Source organism: Lipotes vexillifer, unplaced genomic scaffold (genome assembly GCF_000442215.2).
Source record: "Lipotes vexillifer unplaced genomic scaffold, Lipotes_vexillifer_v1.1 scaffold851, whole genome shotgun sequence".
Taxonomy (NCBI): Eukaryota; Metazoa; Chordata; class Mammalia; order Artiodactyla; family Lipotidae; genus Lipotes; species Lipotes vexillifer.
This window is the reverse complement of record NW_006778810.1, coordinates 164,495-179,864: the sequence shown is the minus strand read 5'-3', so window position 1 is coordinate 179,864 and position 15,370 is coordinate 164,495. Positions and strand designations below refer to the sequence as shown.

The 15,370-nt window shown below is 38.9% G+C and overlaps 1 protein-coding gene across 1 annotated transcript in view; it reads right to left on the bottom strand.

Moving 5' to 3' along the window:
• Positions 1-15,370, bottom strand: part of PCSK6 (proprotein convertase subtilisin/kexin type 6) — a 250,646-nt gene that overhangs the window by 89,542 nt on the left and 145,734 nt on the right. The window lies entirely within an intron of this gene.

The window sequence follows — 15,370 nt, the reverse complement described above, 5'->3', positions numbered from 1 at the left end:
AAAAGAGAAGAAAACGAATAAAACTGTAACAGCCCTGGAAACAAGACTGGCAGATGAGATGTCCAAGGAACTGTGGGAAGACAGCAAACAGATGGGATGAGGCTGCAGGAGGAAGCAGGGCCTGGGCAAGGAGCCTGCTGCCAAGAGGAGAGCAGTGCCAGAGGAGCAGGGCAGGGGCACCCAGGCTGGGCGTGGGCAGCGGCAGGCTTCATTCAGAGGCCAAGAGGCAGGACAGAGCCCGGGGATGGGGAGGTCACCACCACCCTGCCAAACTTGAACATCTCTCAACACTCGACAGAACAGCCAGACAGAAAATTAGAAAGGATGAGGAAGAACTCAACACCATCAACCAACAGGTTCTCATAAACATTTTTAGAACATTCTACTCAACAAGAGAATACACGTTATTCTCAAGGGCCCACAGAACATATTCCAAGACAGATTAGACCCTGACCTCAATGAATTTAAGAGAACTGAACTCCTACAGAATGTGTTCTGCAACCACAATGGAATCCAACTAGTAACTGACGAGGGATGGAAAACAGAAAAATCTCCAAGCAGCTGGAAACAAAACAACACACTTTAAAAAAATCCACAGGTCCAAGAGGAAGTCCCAAGGGAAAAACGAAACAAAACATTGAACTGAATGAAAAGGAAAATACAACATACCAAAATCTGTGAGACATGGCTACACTATTGCTAAGAGGAAGATTTATGGCACCATTGTTTACATCAGAAAAGAAGAAAAGTCTCAAATCAATAACCGAAGCACCCACTTCAAGATCCTAGAAAAAGAAGAGCTTTAAAATAAGCCCAAAGCAAGAGGAAGGAAGGAAATAATAAAGAGCAGAAAACAGTGAAACTGAAAACAGAAAAACACTAGAGAAAATAAGTGTAACAAAGAGCTAATTTTGTGAAAAGATCAATAAAACGGATAAACTTCCAGTTAAGAATGACTAAGCAAAAAAAAAAAGAAGACACAAATTACTAATATCAGGAAAGAAACAAAGAATATATACACAGATGCTACCAACACCAAAAGTGTAATAAGGGAATATTACAAACAACTCTACACAAATAAACTTCATAAATTAGATGAAATGGACCACTTCCTCAGAACACAGAAACTACTACAACTCACCCCAATATGAAAAGGATAATTTGAACAACCCTATAACTTTCCAAGAAATTTAGTTTGTAATTTTTAAAAAATCTCCCCGCCAAAGAGATATGGTTTCACTGGAAGATTTTACTAATAGTTTAAAGAATTAACACCAATTCAACACAATCACTTCCAGAACATAAAAGAGGAGGGAACACTTCCCAATTCATTTGCTGAAACTAGGATTACCCTGATAGTACAAAGACAGTACCCCTCCCCCCCCCCAAAAAAAAGAGCAAGAGAGAGGAAGAAAAAGAAAATTACAGACCAAGAATCCTCATGAACACAGACACAAAAATCCTTAACAAAATATTAGCAAACAGGTTTCAGTAATATATATATAAAAAAGGAAACACCATGACCAAGTGGGGCTTGGTCAGATTCAGTACTGGATCAATATTCAGAAATCAACCAATATAACCTACCATATTGACAATTTAAAAAAGAAAAATCACATAATCATGTCACTCAACGAGGAAAAAGCAGTGACAAAATTCAATACCTATTCCTTTAAAAAAGAAAAAAAACCTCTCTAACTATGACTAGAAGGGAACATCACCAACTTGCTAAAGAGTATTTACAAAAAAAGCCTACAAGTAACATTGTACTTAATGGTGAAAGTCTGAATGCTATCCCCTAAAGTCAGGAACAAGGCAGAGATGTCTGCCCTAGGTTGGAAGTTCTAGCCATGGCAACAAAACAAGAAAAGGAAATAAAAGGCATAAGCATCAAAAAGAAGAAATAAAACTGCCCTTATTTGTAGACGACATTATCAAATATAAAATCTTAAAGAATCTACTCCTAGAACTAATAAGCAAGTTCAGAAAGGTTGCAGGATATAAGGTTAACATGCAAAAGCAGTTATATTTCTGTATGTTAACAATGAACACATGAACATCAAAATTAAAAATACAATGCCTGGGACTTCCCTGATGGCACAGTGGTTAAGAATCCACCTGCCAATGCAGGGGACACGGGTTCAACCCCTGGTCCGGAAATATACCACATACTGTGGAGCAACTAAGCCTGTGCGCCACAACTACCGAGCCTGCATTCTACAGCCTGAGAGCCACAACTACTGAGTCCGCATGTCACAACTACTGAAGCCTGCGTGCCTAGAGCCCGTGTTCCACGATGAAGAGTAGCCCCCACTTCGCGGCAACGAGAGAAAGCCTGTGCACAGCAACGAAGAAAGAAAGAAAGAAATACAATGCCTTTTATCATTGCTTAAGTAAAATGAAATACTTAGGTATAAATCTAACCAAACATGTATAGGACTTGCATAGTGAAAGCTTCATAGTGCCGATGAAAGAAATCAAAGATCTAAAACAATGAAGAGAGATATTGTGTTTGTGAAGACTGAACATAGTAAAGATGTCACTTCTCCCAATTGATGTACAGGTCTAACATAATCCCTACCAAAACCCCAGCAAGATATTTTTCGTAGATATTGACAAGATAATGATAAAACTTGTATGGAAAGGCAAAAGAACTAGAAAAGTTCATATAAGTTTGAAAAAGAAAACTAAAGTGGGAGCAATCAGTCTACCCCATTTCACAACTTTTTGTAGCTATAATAATCAAGACTCTGCTGCACTGGGAGAGGGACAGACACATAGATCAATGGAACAGACAGAGAACTCAGAAATAAACACACACAAATATGCCCAAATGACTCTTGACAAAAGTGCAAAGCAACTCAGTGGAAGAAAGACAGGCATTTCAACACATGGTGCTGGAGTAACTGGATGACCATATGCAAACAAGACAAAAAACAAACAAAAAAACCCCTTGACCTAAGTCTGATACCTTATACAACATTAACTCAAATTGGATCTCTCAAAATGAAACTCAGAATATAAAACTTTTAGGAAAAAAACAAACAGAGAATATCTTTAGAATCCAAGATAAGGCAAAGAGTTCTAAGATTGATACCAAAAAACATGACCCTAAAAGGAAAAGTTAATAAACTGGATTTTATCAAAATTTTAAAGTTTTACTCTGGAAAAGACCCGGTTAAAGAGGATGAAAAGACATGTTACAAAATGGGAGAAAATATTCACAAACAACATAATCATCAAAGCACAAGTAGCTAGAATATATAAAGATCTCTCAACACTCAATAGTTAAAAATTAGAAAATGAGAAAAAGACATGAAGAGACATTTCACTGGAGAGGATAGATGGATGGCAAATGAGCACATAAAAAGATACCCCACATCACTAGCCTTAGAGAAATGCAAATTAATGAGATATTATGATATACCTATCACAATGTCTAATACAAAAAAACAGTGACAATACCAAACATTGGCAAGTATGTAGAGAAACTGGATCATTCATACATTGTTAGATGTCAAATGGTACAACTTCTCTGAAAAACAATTTCCCAGTTTCTTAAAAAAATAAACATGTACTATTATACAACCCAGCAACTGCACTCCTGGATGTTTATCCCCCAAAAATGAAGACAATGCTTACATAAAAACCTATACAACAATGTTTTTAGGTGCTTTGCCTGTAATATCCAAAAACTAGAAACAACCCAGATGTCCCCTAATGGGTGAATGGTTAGACAAACTGTGTCACATCCATACCATGGAATACTACTTATCAATAAACTGCAGATATACACAACAACCTGGATGAATCTTGGAAGAACCATGCTGAGTGAGAAGCACCAATCCCAAAGGTTACATGGTATATGGTTCCTTTTTTTTCCACTTGTTAGCTTATGTCTCTCTGGGCGTCATTCCTGGCACGTGGGGCCCCGCTCTCTGGAACCTTCACTGGCCATCCTTTCCTCATTTCTCCCCTGGGCACAAGAACCACATAGGTAGATACATGCATTGGTAGATACGTCCACCCATCTCCTGCATCTGTAGACGCCTCCTGCCTGTTGTGCTATTTGGCCAAACTCTGATGCTTCCCCAGTGTCTTCATCTCCGGGTCTGTTCCAGTGCAGCCTTCCTCCCTGTGGTAGGAGGGAGGCACACTCTGGAGGCACGCTCCTCCAGAGCCGTGCCTTGCTGCACGACCTCTACCCTGAAGATGGTGGCCCTCCTTGCCCGACCCACCAGCTAGCACCCACGGTCCCCCACCGCACCTGGGGAACTGCGGGCCCCTGCTTCTGAGGACCCCCTCCCACACCTAGGATGACCCAGGGTCCCTGGGCAGCACCACCTTCCCCAGGCCAACCTCACTCGCCATGTGGCCCTGGCCCTGAGCTGGGGCAGCTATGAAGGAGCCAGAGGTGGAAGCACAGCATGTGGCCCGCAGAGCAGACCCAACAACTAGAGTCACCCTGCGATGTGGACTTGGGGTGGGGGTGGGGGGGCGACTGGGGCGGGGGTTGGGAATGCATCTCCTTTTTTTTTCAAGTTTTGAGCTTTATTACAAATCAATTAGACAATAATAATCACAAAACTAAGGTCAGAAATTAAAGATAAAAAGTTATTCTGGAGGGAGGGAGATGCAAGAGGGAAGAGATATGGGAACATATGTATATGTATAACTGATTCACTTTGTTATAAAGCAGATACTAACACACCATTGTAAAGCAATTATACTCCAATAAAGATGTAAAAAAAAAAGTTATTCTGACTGCATAAAAATAAAATTTTTAACATCAATATTAAATAACAATTATTAACAAACTGGAGAAAAAAATATTTGAACATAAAAAAGTTAATAATATTTCTATTGATTTAAAAATCAATATATGCTAGCCAGACACTGATTACAACCTCTAGGTAAAAGTGAGTAAGACAGCTGGGGAGGAAGAATCTTGAACTTCATTTCTCCACAAGTTTAAAAATAAAAGAAAAAGAGATTTTTCAGTCAATTCTTTTGGACTCAAAAATTTTGGATTTTTGTTTAAATTTTAATGTCTCTAATTCTTTCTCAGGAAGTATGATGGGGGAAAGTTTACATTTAACTCTCTGGCATCTATAATGCTGATATTAATGGAGCATCTTTATGTATACATTGTAATTGGCATATTTCTATTTATCAATACCATGATTTAATCCTACCACAGAGTATTTAACAAACTCTGTTGGCCAGAGTCTGTTGGTTGGATACTCTGTAATAGGAAACAGAGTGATTTCTTAATGCTGGTCACTAACTGGTCCTTAGAGTTAATTCACTTTTCCAAGAGGAAGACATTCCCAGAACATTCCTGGTTTCCAAATTATGGTTCCGTTTTACATCATTTTTGAAATGAGAAAATTATGGAAATGGAGGACAAAAGAGTGGTTGCCAGAGGTTAAGGAAGGGACTAGGGCAAGAGTGGCTGTGGTAATAAAGAGGCACCATGAAGGACCTTTTTGTGACCCTGTTCTGTATCTTGACTATATTGGCATCAGTATCCTGGTTTCAACAAGAGATGTAGCTGTAGTTTCAACAAGAGATCACCATGATGGAAAACTGGGTAAAGGATACACTGGATTTCTGTGTATTGTTTCTTACAATTGCATGTGAATCTATAATTATTTCAAATACACATTTAGTTGAAAACATCAACTAGAAATCCAAGAAGGTAAATTCTTTTCAAAACGTAAAAACTGCAAAGATAGGGTGTGTCAGAGAGCTGGTCAACTGAGCTTAGGGATTCTCTCAAGACCTAAGACAAAGGGTCAAAGGGATAGAAAGTCTGAAGAGGCCAACGTCTAGTATCTGTCTAATGAGAGTTCTAGGAGGATGGAATGAGGAAAAATAAAGCAAAAGAGTCAAATAAATAACAGAAGAATTTCCTGAAGCCAAGCACAGAAGTCTTTGAATTTCAATTTCAAATCTAAACAATGGTGACCAAAGAAACTGGCCCACCTTTACAGTTAAGTTCACATAATTGTTGGAGTATAATGAAAAACGGTTAATAACTCACTGAGGGATAGGCAGGAAAAGGAAAACAAATTCACATCAACACACACAGGTCAAATCCCAGAACAAGAAAAGAGAAAAGAATCCTGAAAGGTTCTGGAAGAAGAAGAAAGTTATCTGAAAAGGAACAAAAATTAATATTGGCACCAGATGCCTCATCAAAAACACTGCAGGCCAAAAAACCAGGGTACAAGGTTTTTGAAATTCTCAGTGAAAGTTATTTTGAACTTAAAATCGAAACTCAGCCTAATTTGTTGGAAGAAAATAAAGACTTCAAGAACTCAGAAAATTTACTACCTAGACAGCCATCCATATATACGGCAAGCACTCAAAAATATCTTTCGAAAGAATGAATGGCTTAGTAGAGAAAAAATCTTGTAAACTAAAAAACTTAGCATAAAAGAAAGAAGAGTAAAGAAAAAAAGGTGACCAAAGAGGGACTTCCCTGGTGGCACAGTGGCTAAGAATCTGCCTGCTAATGCAGGGGACACAGGTTCGAGCCCGGGGCCAGGAAGATCCCACATGCCGCAGAGCAACTAAGCCTGTGCACCACAACTACTGAGCCCACATGCCACAACTACTGAAGCCCACATGCCTAGAGCCCGGGCTCCGCGACAAGAGAAGCCACCACACGAGAAGCCCGCACCCTGCAACGAAGAGTAGCCCCCGCTTGCCGGAGCTAGAGAAAGCCCGCACACAGCAACAAAGACCAAATGCAGCCAAAAATAAACAAATTAAAAAAACAAAAACAAAAAACTCTTAGATGGTATAAAAAAAAAAAAAATGAAGCCACCAGATACATGCTGATTGCAAAACTAAGGTTAAAAATAGAGGGATGAAAAACATATGAAGAAAGTGACGATAAAAATAATTTAACAGGTGTGGTGATATTACTATCATCCAAAGAATGATTAAAGGCAAAAAGAGAATAAGACAAAGAGGGGATTTTTATATTGATTAAAGAAAGGCTCATGACATCAATATGAGATGATAACTTTTGTACATCTTATAACTATGAAATGCATACACCAAAAATTGAGAGAAATCGACAAGTCCACAATCGATATGGAGACTAACATCCCTTCTCAGAAACAGACCAAGTAGACAAAACACAAGACGCCCAAACACCTGAATGAGCTTCTTGCAGCCACGGGTGACAAATGCGGCCCCTACAGGCACCAGGCAGGCAGGATGAATGGCTGATGTGGACAGGTGAGGGGGATGGTTAAACCATCCTTTGGAAGTGCAGCCACTGTGCAGCCCCAGCTAAGTGTCGCCATGAAGGAATGAGGGTCCAGCAGAGCCAGAGCTTCTGATTTTTTTTCAAGAGAAACCCCAAATCCCTATTTTGTACATTAAATGTCTTGATTTGTAAGTGTTTCCTCAAGTTAAAAAAAAACAAAACAAGGGCTTCCCTGGTGGCGCAGTGGTTGAGAGTCCACCTGCCAATGCAGGGGACACGGGATTGTGCCCCAGTCCGGGAAGATCCCACATGCCGCAGAGTGGCTGGGCCCATGACCCATGGCTGCTGAGCCTGCGCATACGGAGCCTGTGCTCCGCAACGGGAGAAGCCACAGCAGTGAGAGGCCCGCATACCGCAAAAGAAAACAACAACAAAAAAAAAACTTATGTGGGTTGTACAAAATTTATCTGCAGGCCAAGGCAGCCTGTGGGTTCCTGATGGCAACCTCTGATCTAATTTATATAGACTTTTGTACTCAATAAGCACAGAATAAAACTACTCCTCAAATACTCATTGGAATGTTGACAAAAACTGAACATGTACTGAACCACATAAAGAATTTTTTAACAAATTCAGAAAGGCAGAAATTATACAGAGCGCAGTCTCTGATCCCAATCAAGTTAAAAATCAGCAACAAAAGGAGCACCAAAAAAGTCTATGCAGTTGGAAAAAAACTTAAATCCCTTATAAATAACTTTTGAGTTATAGAGAAAAAATCAAAGCCGAAATAAAAAATTATTCAGAAATGAATACCAATAAGAGCATTGTATAATCAGGCCAGAGATAGGTAATGAGAGGAAAAAAAACGTTTATTACTTATTAAAGCACATCAAAGCCTGAAAATAAAGAACAAAACATTCTATTCAAAGGAGTTAGGAAAAAAATAATAAAAATTTAAAAGCTGGAAGAATTAATAAACAAACAAAAATAGAAATTCATAAGTTAGAAAATAAAAGAACTCAATCAAAAAATAAAAATCGGTCTGAGCTGTGGGAGGGAGATGACGTGGCTTCCAGGGGTTGAGAGGGTGGAGCTGGGACTCAGGCTGAAGCTGTGTTGGCTGGCGACCCCGTAGTTCCCGGGCTGAAATCTGAAACTGGCCCCATTCAGGGAGGGCAAGGAGAGCACAAAGGAAGAGGCAGATTGCTCTGGACTGCCAGGAGTTGTGACGGCTCCAAAACGGCTGTGCATTCCACTGCCTCCGCCTGCTCTCCAGAGAGACAGGGCAAAAAGCCGAGCTCTTCAGGGAGGAATCAGGGGGACCAATTAAACACCTGGAAGCCAGAGGGGGCGGCAGGGGATGCTCAGTGAGGTATGGAGACTGGCAGAAGGAGAAGGAAGGAGCTGGTTCAAGATGCTGGCATAGGAAGATCCTGAACTCACCTCCTCTCATGGACACACAAAAATCTACAGCAACATATGGAAATATTTCTTCTGAAGAGAACCTGAGAAGTAGCTACAGCTACTCCACAACAAAGGATAAAAGGGCCACATCAAGGTGGTAGGAGAGGCAGGGACATGGTCTCGCCAAACCTACTCCACCCCCCACTGCCAGCATGGAGACCCACAGTCTGGAGGGATCTCACAAATACATAACTTCTCCCTGAGGAGCCAGAGGGTTGTTGTCCCATGTCAGGTACCCCCACCTTGGGGATGTGCCATAGAGAGACAAGCTCCCCATATGTCTGGCTTTGAAAACCAACAGGGTTTTTTTTACTTTCTGGCTGTGCCGCAGCATGCAGGATCTTAGTTCCTTGACCAGGGATTGAACCCGTGCCCCCTGCAGTGGAAGTGCAAAGTCCTATTTGCAAAGCAGAAATAGAGACAGAGATATAGAGAACAAACTTATGGATACCAAGGGGGAAGGGAGGGATGGGATGAATTGGGAGATTGGGAGTGACATATATACACTATTATGTATAAGATAGATAACTAATGAGAACCTACTGTATAGCACAGGGAACTCTACTCAATGCTCTGTGGTGACCTGAATGGGAAGGAAATCTAAACAAGAGGGGATATATATATATATATATATATATATTTTACTGATTCACTTTGCTGTACAGCAGAAACACAACATTGTAAAGCAACTATACTCCAATAAAAATTTAAAAATAAAAAATAATAATTAAATAAAAAGAAGGAAATGGGAAGGGGAGCAAGAAGTGTTCCCTACCATAAAGACTCCACTTAAAGGGAATAAAAACCAGTGGGTAATTAACAGTATCTTGAAAATTGATAAACAATTCCCATCCACCCACACACAACTTGTAGTCAATAAAAATGTTTCATTTTGGGGAAAGTGAAAAAAAAAATAATTAAGGGGGTTAGTTTTAGCCATTAAGGAGTTTGGGGGTGAGGTGATTCACTTTTGCACCTGAAAATACATTTTCAATAAAACTGAAGACTAAATATCTTTATTTAAAAAAAAAGAAAGAAAGAAAAACAATGGTGCTTATGTCCAGGAGACCATAGGGCTGTAGGGAATAGAGATTCTGCCCTTAAAGGGCTCCCATGCAGATTCACTCGCCCCAGAAACCAGCACAAAAGCAGAAGCTTGAAAAGAGCCTTGACCTTATGTGAAAAAGATTCATTTGAAAATCCTAAAACATCTGCCAAAGGAGCAAAAGCCTGTTGGGAGTCTCTTCAGGGAATGAGGCTGGCAGGTGCCATTTCTGCCCTCTGCCCTCTGACTCTAACCTGTTAGCACCTGTCCTCCCTGCCCCCCCTGCACTGCTGCTGTAGCCCCATCAGAGGCAGCAGGCAAGTGCCGCAGCCCCCCACAGTCCCCCAAAGCCAGTGGGTGCATGCAGCCCACACATGGGATGCCCTTGTGTGCCAGGCTCTGGTGGCCAGAGAGGATTGTGTTTCTGGGGCTAACAGGTCTGAAACAATCAAAGAGGTAGTTCAAGAGACAACCAAGAATGAGGGCAAGTTTAAACAACAAAGTTCATCACTTACACAGGGCCACCCTATCAAGACTGGGAGAGAGAGCTGTTTCTCCTAACACAGAGGCACAAACACAGAGAGTCAAGCAAAATGAGGAAACAGAGGAATTAGCTCCAAATGAAAGAACAAGATAAAAATCCCAGAAAAAAACCTTAATGAAACAGAGATAATTTACCCAACTACAAGTTCAAAATAATGGTCATAAAAATGCTCAACAAACTTGGGAGAAGAATGGATGAACACAGTGAGAATTTCGACAGACAGAAAATATAAGAAGGTACCAGGCAGAAGTCACAAAGCTGAAGAACACAATAACTTAACTGAAAAATACACTGGAGGAGTTCAACAGCAGACCAGATGAAGCAAAGAAAGGGTCCGTGAGCAGAAGACAGGGCAGTGGAACTCACCCAAACAGAGAAGCAAAAAGAAAAAAGAATTTTTTAAAAAAAGCAAAGATAGCTTAAGGGACCTATGGGACAACATCAAACACAATAACATTCGAATTATAGGGAATGCAGAAAGAGAAAAGAGAGAGAAAGGGGGAGAAAATTTATTTGAAGAAATAATGTCTGAAAACTCCCTTACCCTGGGGAGGAAGCAGACATCCAGATCCAGGAATCTCAGAGAGTTCCAAACAAGATGAACCCAAAGACACCCACACCAAGACACACTATAATTAAAATGTCAAAAGCTAAAGACAGAATCTTAAAGACAGCAAGAGAAAACCAATTTGTTATATACAAGGGAACCCCCATGAGACTATCAGCAGATTTCTCAGCAGAACCTTTGCAGGCCAGAAGGGAGTGACATGACATATTCAAAGTGCTAGGAAAAAAAAAACTTCCAACCAAGAATACTCTACTGGCCAAGGTTATCATTCAAAATTGAAGGAGAGCTAAAGAGTTCTCCAGACAAGCAAAAGCTAAAGGAGTTAATCACCACTAAACTGGCCCTACAAGAAATGTTAAAGAGACTTCTTTAAGCTGAAAAGAAATGGAACTAATTGGTAACAAGAAAATAACTGAAAGTGAAAGTATCACTGGTAAGGTAAATAAGGTAAATATACAGGAAAGGAAGTGGGTTAATCACTTATAAAGCTAGTATAAAGATGACACGGCAAAAGTAGTAAAAATAACTGTAATAATTAGTTAAGGGATAGATAAAATAACAAGATGTAAAAAGTGACATCAAAAACACAGAGTGTGGGGCTTCCCTGGTGGCGCAGTGGTTAAGAGTCCGCCTGCCGATGCAGGGGACACGGGTTCGTGCCCCGGTCCAGGAAGATCCCACATGCCGCGGAGCAGCTGTGCCCATGAGCCACGGCCACTGAGCTTGCGCGTCTGGAGCCTGGGCTCCGCAACGGGAGAGGCCACAGCAGTGAGAGGCCCGCGTACCACAAAAAAAAAAAACAAAAAAAACAAAAAAAACCAAAAAGAACATAGAGTGTGTGGGGGGGTAGTGAAAATGTGGTTTTAGAATGCACCCAAATTTAACTTACTATCAACATAAAATAGATTGTTGTATATATAGGCTGTTGTATGTGAGTCTCATGGTACCCACAAAGCAAAAACCTACAGCAGATACACAAAAGATAATAAGAAAGGAATCCAAGCGTCACAATACAGAAAGTCATCAAAACACAGGGAAGAAAGCAAGATAACAAGAAAGAAACAGAAAAACTACAAAACAGAAAACAATTAACAAAATGGCAGTAAGTACTGATACATTCCTATCAATATTACTTTAAATGTAAATGGACTAAATTCTCCAATGTTTATCCATAGTTGAATGGATAAACAACAACAACAACAAGACTCAACTATATGCTGCCCTCAAGAGACTCACTTCAGATGTAAGGACAAATACAGACTGAAAGTGAAGGGGTGGAAAAAGGTGGTTCATACAAAGGGAAACCAAAAGAAAGCTGGGGTAACTATACTGGTATCAGACAAAACAGACTTTAAAACAAAGTCTGTAATAAAAGACAAAGATGGGCATTAAATAATGATAAAGGAGTCAACCCAATAATAAGATATAACATTTATAAATATTTATGTATCCAACATAGGAACACCTAAATATATAAAGCAAATATTAACAGACCTAAAGGGAGAAATTGGACAGCAATACAATAACAGTAGGGTGCTTTAATACCCCACTTACCTCAATGGATAGATCATCCAGACAGAAAATTAATAAGGAAACATCAGACTTAAATGATGTTTAAAAGATGGACCGAATAAATACAGAACTTTCCATCCCCAAACAGCAGAATATATAATCTTCTCAAGTGCACATGGAGCATTCCCCAGGATAGATCATACATTAGGCCACAAAACAAATCTAAATAAATTTAAGAAGACTGAAATCATATCAAGTAATGGTATGAAACCAGAACTCAATTACAAGAAGAAAACTGGAAAAATCACAAGTATGTAGAAATTAAACAACATGCTACTGAACCACCAATGGATCAATGAAGAAATAAAAGGAGAAATAAAAAAACATACCTTGAAACAAATGAAAATGAAAATACAACATAACAAAATCTATGGGATGCAGCATAGACAGTTCTAAGAAAGAAGTTTATAGCAATTCAGGCCTACCTCAAGAAACAAGAAAAATTTCTAATAAGCAATCTAACTTTATAACTAAAGAAACTAAAAAAAAAATAAGAAATGAAGCCCAAAGTTAATAGAAGGGGAGAAATAATAAGGACCAGAGTGGAAATAAATAGAGCCTAAAAAGACAATAGAAAAGGTCAATAAAACTGGTTCCTTGAAAACATAAACAAAATTGACAGACCTTTAGCTAGACTCACTAAGAAAAAAAGAGAGGGCTTAAATAAACTCATAAATGAAAGAGGAGGCATTACAACTGATATCAAAGAAATACAAAAGATCATGAGACTACTATGAACAATTATACATGAACAAATTGGCCAACCGAGAAGAAATGGATAAATTCCTAGAAACATACACTCTTCTAAGACGGAATCATGAAGCAACAGAAAACTCGAATAGACCAATTACTAGTAGGGAGATTGAATCAGTAATCAAATAATTCCCAACAAACGGAAGCCCAGAACCAGATGGCTTCACTGGTTAATTCTACCAAACATTTGAAGAAGATTTAATACCTACTCTTCTCAAACTCTTCCAAAAAAATTAAAAAGGAGGGAATGCTTCCAAACTCGTGTTATGAGGCCAGCACCACCCTAATACCAAAACCAGACAAGGACATCAAAAAAAAGAAAATTACACAGGCCAACATCCCTGATAAACATAGATGTAAAACTCCTCAACAAAGTATTAGCAAATCAAATTCAGTAATACATTTAAAAGGATCATACATCATGATCAAGTGGGATTTATTCCAGGGATACAAGGATGGCTCAAGATCTGCAACTCAATCAGCATGATACACAACACGAAGATAAAAATCATATGACCATCTCAATGGATGCAGAAAAAACATTTGACAAAATTCAACATCCATTTATGATAAAAACTCTCAGCCAAGTGGACACAGAGGGAACATGCCTCAACATAATAAAGGCCATATATGACAGGCCTAACAGCTAACCACACTCAACAGTGAAAAGCTGAAAGCCTTTCCCTTAAGATCAGGAATAAGACAAGGATGCCCACTCTGGCCACTTTTGTTCAACATAGTATTGGAAGTCCTAGCCAGAGTGATTGGCAGGAAATAGAAATAAAAGGCATATAAATTTGAAAGGAAGAAGTAAAACTATCACTATTGCTGGATGATATGATTTTATATATAGAAAACCCTGAACATTCCACACAAAAAAAATTGTTAGAACTAATAAATTAAGTAAAGTTTCAGGATACAAAATTAATATACAAAAATCTGTTGCATTTTATACACTAACAACAAACTATCAGAAGAGAAATTAAGAATTAATACTATTTACAATTGCATCAAAAAGAATAACACATCTGGGAATAAATTTAACCAAGGAGGTGAAAGACCTGTACATTGAAAACTGTAAGACACTGAAGAAAGAAATTGAAGATGACACAAATAAACAGAAAGATATTTCATGTTCATGGATTGGAATAATTAATATTGTAAAAATGTCCATATTACTCAAAGCAATCTACAGCAATCTACAGTTCCAATGCAATCCCTATCAAAATTCCAATGACATTTTTCACAGAACTAGAACAAATAATCCTAAAATCTGTAAGAAACCAAAAAAGCCAAAGTAATCGTAACAAAGAAGAATAAAGCTGGAGGCATCATGCTCCCTGATTTGAAACTATATTACAAAGCTATAGTAATCAATATAGTATGGTATTGCCATAAAAACAGAAACATACATCAGTGGAGCAGAATAGAGAGCCCAGAAATAAATCCAATCATATATGGTCAATTTACAACAAAGGAGGCAAGAATACACAATGGGGAAAGGACAATCTCTTCAATAAATGGTATTGGGAAAACTGGACAGCCATATGCAGAAGAACAAAACTGGACAAATATCTTACACCATACACAAAATTAACTAAAAATGGATTAAAAACATGAATGTAAGGACCTGAAATCATAAAACTCCAAGAAGAAAACATAGGTGGCAAGCTCCTTACCATCACTCTTCGGCAATATCTTTTTGGATGTGACTCCAAAGGCAATGGCTACAAAAGTAAAAATAAACAAATGGGACCACATCAAACTAAAAAGCTTCTGCTCAGTGAAGGAAACCATCAACAGAATAAAAAGGCAACCTCCTGAATTGGAGAAGATATTTGCAAATCATCTGTCTGATAAGGTGTTAATATCCTAAAGAACTCATTCAGCTCAACAACAAAAAACCACAATCTGATTAAAAAATGGGAAGAGGATCTGAATAGATGTTTTTCCAAAAAAGACATACAGATGGCCAACAGGCACATGAAAAGATGCTCTACATCACTAATCATCAGGGAAATGCAAATCAAAACCACAGTGAGCTATTATCACCTCACACCTGTCAGAATGGCTATTATGCAAAGGACAAGAAATAACAAATGTTAGTGAGGATGTGGAGAAAAAGTCCCTTGTGTACACTGTGGTTGGGAATGTAAATTGGTGTAGCCACTGTGGTAAACAGTATGGAGATTTCTCAAA